We start from the raw sequence: 6,000 nt of genomic DNA on the forward strand, positions 1-6,000 counted from the left end.
GTGAAGGAAAGATGAATGCAGCCAAGTACAGAGATATCCTGGAAGAAAACCTCATCCAGAGTGCTCAGGACCTCAGACTGGGCCCAAGGTTCACCTTCCAACAAGACAATGACCCTAAGCACACAGCTAAAATAACAAAGGAGTGGCTTCGGAACAACTCTGTGACCATTCTTGACTGGCCCAGCCAGAGCCCTGACCTAAACCCAATTGAGCATCTCTGAAGAGACCTGAAAATGGCTGTTCACCAACGTTCACCATCCAACCTGACGGAACTGGAGAGGATCTGCAAGGAAGAATGGCAGAGGATCCCCAAATCCAGGTGTAAAAAACGTGTTGCATCATTCCCAAGAAGACTCATGGCTGTACTAGCTCAAAAGGGTGCTTCTACTCAATACTGAGCAAAGGGTCTGAATATTTATGACCATGTGATATTTCAGTTTTTCTTTTTTAATAAATTTGCAAAAATTTCTACATTTCTGTTTTTTCTGTCAAGATAGGGTGCAGAGTGTACATTAATGAGAAATAAAATGAACTTTTTTGATTTTAGCAAATAGCTGCAATGAAACAGTGAAAAATGTAAAGAGGTCTGAATACTTTCCGTACCCACTGTAATTCTGTCAACCAGGTTTGGGAGTACATATTTGCGGTATTTTTGGCACCTCCTATTGGTGGACTTCTAAATCGTTGTATAGGCCAATTTCTTATGTCGAGCTGGAGGTATATTACAAATGTTATGAAGATTAGTCAAATTAGTAAATTATGGCCAGTTTACTGCTAAGCTCCACCCTTGGCGAAATTCTTTAATTGATATTTTCACCAATTTCATTCACAGTAGAAATGTTTATCTCAGTCCCACAAGACTGCATACCAAATCTGGGGTTAATAGAATAAAAATTGACAAAGTTCTATTCATGTTACTTTTTTGATGTTATGCAAATAAATAAATAAATCCATCATGGTGGACCAAAGAGAGGTGAGGTCCCTCTCCTTCCGGTGGATCAACATGGGAGCTTAATTCGGAAGAAATAAGAACGGTAGTGAACGAGGAAAGACTTATTGGCTTTTTTTTTTATTCTGTTTGAATTGACCCATGAATTACACATAATGATGTTCACCAGTAAAGCCTGACGCATAAAAAAATAGCATAGCAATACATTTCAACCTCTCCGTTTTAAAAAATAACATTGTGCACAGCTGTCAGTTTTCAGAAAAGTGTTCGTTTACATGTATCCATGTATATATTCCGTTAATGCAGTCAAGAGCATGCCAAACCTGTAGGTGGCAATGTAACAAGAAGCTCAAGCCCACGTTAGCCAATCAGAATCCTGAAAATAGCAACAACAGCAACCAATCACTTTCTTTCTCTTTCTCTCTCTCGGCTTTCTAAACCTCCACTTGTCTCAGTTTACATGCAAACGTGCAAACCAAGATCTCAAAAATATCCACTCTGGCCGGAGTCTTTAAGGAATTTAAGACATTAGGCCGACAGGCAACCGTTGACAGAAAACCCCGTCTATATGATCAGTCGCGTCCCCGAGGTCCAAAAAACTGCCACAGAACAGACCAAAAAGACGAGAGGAGACGAGATGTAATACGTCTCCATAACAGCAGGCGGCGCTAATCTGTAATGTTGCCCAAGAAATGAAAACCGGCAGCTGATTGGACGAACGCGTCACATGGGTTTGTTTTCTCCGGATATTCAGAGAAAGACTGTCATGGCGGCCGTTCAGAATACGATCTCATATGGTACTAAAATACAGTAGTTCACTGAAATGTGTTTCTGAAAACATTTTAAGCGAGAATTAGGCCATGCAGTTGCTGAATCTGTCTTCACTTCCGCTCAACAAAGGTCAGTTTAAAAGATTTTCATCAGATTTTGAGAGGCTGTAGTCACCTCATTCCGCTCGTCATTTCCGGTTGAGCCCCGACGGCCGCCGACCGAATATGTCAGGTCGGCCAAAATGAACGCCGACAGCCCCCCAGACGGACGACAGCACGGGTCACACCGAACAGATTTGAGTCACTGACCTCGCCAGACTGTCCCACGGCCGATAATCGGCTTAGTGTGTCCCGGCCCTTAGAAAGACTCGGTTTCAGAGGTGAATTCTCCGTTTGCGTGTAAACGAAGGGTACAAACGAAAGGAAATGTCTCCGGTTTTCTAAATAACCATGTACATGTAAACAGGGCCTGAGATGATTATTAAACCTTTTAACAAAATCCCCCAAAAACATTTTGCCATATGATTTAGTTTATGATATATTTTTTGTATCACGTTTGATACATTGGGTGTTTTGGGCAACGTTTTGCTCACAACAATGTTAATTTTAGGTTAACAATTTGTTATTGTTGGGACCTCAACTTCCATGCTTGTATGGGCTACACTTTCATCTTGATAGTCTTCCTCATCACTGCTATCTGAACTTCCATTAACATGCATGACCTTAGGAGTCCATTCCTCCTCCTCCTCCTCCTCCTCATCATCATCATCTTCCCTTAACTGCTCCATGTCACTTGAATTGCCATCTACTATCTAAACCCAACAGGAAGTTCGAAATTAGTGTGATTTTGGCCATTTCCACATGTCGTACTTTAACAAACTCCTCCCAGAGATTTCATCTGATCAACTTCAAACTTGGTCTGTGCCCCCTTTCATAACATTTGAACCGTTTAAGGTAGAGTCTTGTGTGAGGTGTCATTGAACTCAGCAGAGACTTTCTTTCATTGGTGATGGTTTGGCCCGCCCCCTAAGCTTTAGCCACGCCCCCTTTTATAACTAATGACCCATTTGATGCAGACCCTTGTGTGAGGTATCATTGAATCAGCACAGACTTCCTTTTTAATTGGTGATGGTTTGACCCGCCCCCTAAGCTTAAGCCACGCCCCCTTTCATAACATTTGAACCATTTAAGGTTGACCCTTGTGTGAGGTATCAATGAACTCAGCAGAGAGTTCCTTCTTCATTGCTGATGGTTTGGCCCACCCCTATGCTTTAGCCACGCCCCTTTTATAACTAATGACCCGTTTCATGTAGACCCTTGTGTGAGATATCATTGAACTCAGCACAGACTTCCTTATTCATTGGTGATGGTTTGGCCCACCCCCTATGCTTAAGCCACCCCCCCTTTCATAAAACCTTACCCATCTAAGGTAGAGTCTTGTGTGAGGTATAATTGAACTCAGCAGAGAGTTCCTTTTTAATTGGTGATGGTTTGACCCGCCCCCTATGGTTAAACCAAACAGGAAGTCCGCCATTTTTAATTGAAAGTTCGAAATTAGTGTAATTTTGGCCATTTCCACATGTCGTACTTTAACAAATTCCTCCTAGAGATTTCATCCGATCAACTTCAAACTTGGTCTGTGCCATCTTAAGATGTTAAAGATGAAAATTTGTTAAAAGAAAAACTTTTCGTCATAGGGTGTGGTCGGTGGGCGTTATATGTTTACTGCGTGCTTACACGCCGAAACAGGAAGTGGGTGTAACTCGAGTGTACGTTGTCCAACTGGCTCGAAACTTTTCAGGATTCATAAGAGTCCAACCCTGAGGACAAATAAAGGCCGATATTTACTTAAAGTCATAGCGCCCCCTAGTGGCAACAGGAAGTAGGCCTAAAAGTCAAGGTGCAATACTTTAAAGAACTCCTCCTAGAGGTTTCATCCGATGGACTTAAACTTGGTCTGTATCATCTCAACACCTTAACGATGAAAAGTTATTGAAAGAAAAACTTTTCATCAGACGGTGTGGGCGTGGTGGCCATTTTGAGTGTTTAGCGATGATCAAAGAAGTTATTGTAACTTGAGTGTATGTTGTCGTATCTCACCAAAATTTCTCACGATTGACAAGGGTCCAGTCCTGAGGACACCTACACGCCAAAATTGAATTTTGGTCATAGTGCCCCCTGCTGGCAACATGAAATGCGCCTTATATGACAAACATCATCCGAATTTGCATGAAACTCAGAATGTGTGGTCTACATGTGATACTGAGCCGCCCCCTTTAATATGACCACGCCCACTTACTCAGGCCCCGCCCCCTTTCATAACATTTGAACCGTTTAAAGTATACCCTTGTGTGAGGTGTCACTGAACTCAGCACAGACTTCCTTTTTAATTTTGCTCATGGTTTGACCCGCCCCCTAAGCTTTAGCCACACCCCCTTTCATAACATTTGAACCGTTTAAGGTAGGGGTGCACCGATCCAATATTAGGATTGGATATCGGCCCCGATTTAGCAAAAATAGCGTTTCGGTTTTTTTTACACTCCGTCGCAGCACCGGGGCCCCTGTTAACTGCGTACCCTTCTCACTCATGGTAGCAACTTTATAACACAACAATTAATAACCCACAACTAACTCTCTTAAAAGGATAAAACACCAAAGCATATAACAATTTGAGACTTAAACAGTTTCTAACACTAATAATTTTACATTTACAAATGTAGCTGCACCGCCGAATGGCATGCTGGGTAACATTACAGCTGCTAGCCTAGCTAGCCAGGTAGCATAACAGTCTGTTAAGCTGGGAGAGGCTACGGTCGCTACTGCACAAGAACCGAGAAGAAAGTTAGCTAGAGGATGAAAAAGACCCGAGTTACACCAGAACAACGTGTGTTCAAGAGAGGAGCCGTCTGTTGTTCCCAAGTTTTTTCTTTCTAACAAATCGGACATAATTTAGCCACGGTTGTTGCCCGTCGCTCTAACGTTACTCGGCCGTGCTGACGTTACTGTGCTAACGTTAAATACCTGTCACTTCAAGAATGCAGCGGAGCAACGTTATGAACGCAATCCACCTCCGGTCCCGCTACAGACCGTTGAGAAAGACGGGTTCAGAGCAATGACTAAAACTCTGGATTTAAGATGTCTCGCCTCGCTGAAATACGTCCGCCAACCTACTAACGTTATTCAAACAGCGAAGGAGGCTGACAGCGGAGCTACGTTCAGTCGCCCACTACAACCACACAACAACCTAACTTACCTGTGGCCAAGGTAGTGGTTATACAGTACTAGCTTACAACTATTTAGTTTTGAAAGGGAGACAGTGTTAAAGTTGTTTGTATGTGTAGGCTACTCATTCGATTTTAGTTTATTTTACTACTTTGCAGTTTGCACAATACAAATAGTTTAGCTTCTGTAACTGTTTCATGGATTCCCCTTCATACAAAGTTATTGTATAATGTTGTGGAGCCAAGCAAACCCTTAATCAAAGCTTTTAGTAAACATGATGACATTAACATGTTTTTGTGATATTCTATGTACTCCTGACAGTAGAATAAGCCATTATAAACCTATATAAAGGTGGCCCATTATTGATGGCCCATTATTATGTATTTACATTTTTTTAAGAAGTTTGATTACATTATATTTTCAATTTGAATGCACAATTGTTTTTTAAATAACAAATAAATAAGAATTCAATACATTACATCTATGTTATTTTGTCTTAGTTAGGAAAGTAATGTTTAGTTAGGAAGGTCTGGTGCCTTTAGTGTCTTCCACATGGTGGAAGGAAAGTATGATGTGGAAGGTATACAGTTTATTATTAATTCATCAACGGTATCGGATCGGTATCGGGTATCGACAGATACACAAAGCCCTGGCATCGGTATCGGGACTGAAAAAGTCGGATTGGTGCATCCCTAGTTTAAGGTATACCCTTGTGTGAGGTGTCATTGAACTCAGCACAGACTTTCTTCTTCATTGGTAATGGTTTGACCCGCCCCCTAAGCCACGCCCCTTTCATAACATTTGAACCATTTAAGGATGACCTTTGTGTGAGGTATCAATGAACTCAGCAGAGAGTTCCTTTTTAATTAGTGTTGGTTTGGCCCGCCCCCTATGCTTTAGCCACGCCCCCTTTCACAGCTGATGAATCATATGACGTAGAGTCTTGTGTGAGGTATCGTTGAACTCGGCAGGGAGTTCCCTTTTCATTGGTGACGATTTGCAGCGTCTGAGTGCCGAGCGAATGCACGGTTGCAAGGAGCGGCGTCCGCCGGTAACCCC

The sequence above is a fragment of the Perca fluviatilis genome, chromosome 15 (genome assembly GCF_010015445.1).
Source record: "Perca fluviatilis chromosome 15, GENO_Pfluv_1.0, whole genome shotgun sequence".
Taxonomy (NCBI): domain Eukaryota; kingdom Metazoa; phylum Chordata; class Actinopteri; order Perciformes; family Percidae; genus Perca; species Perca fluviatilis.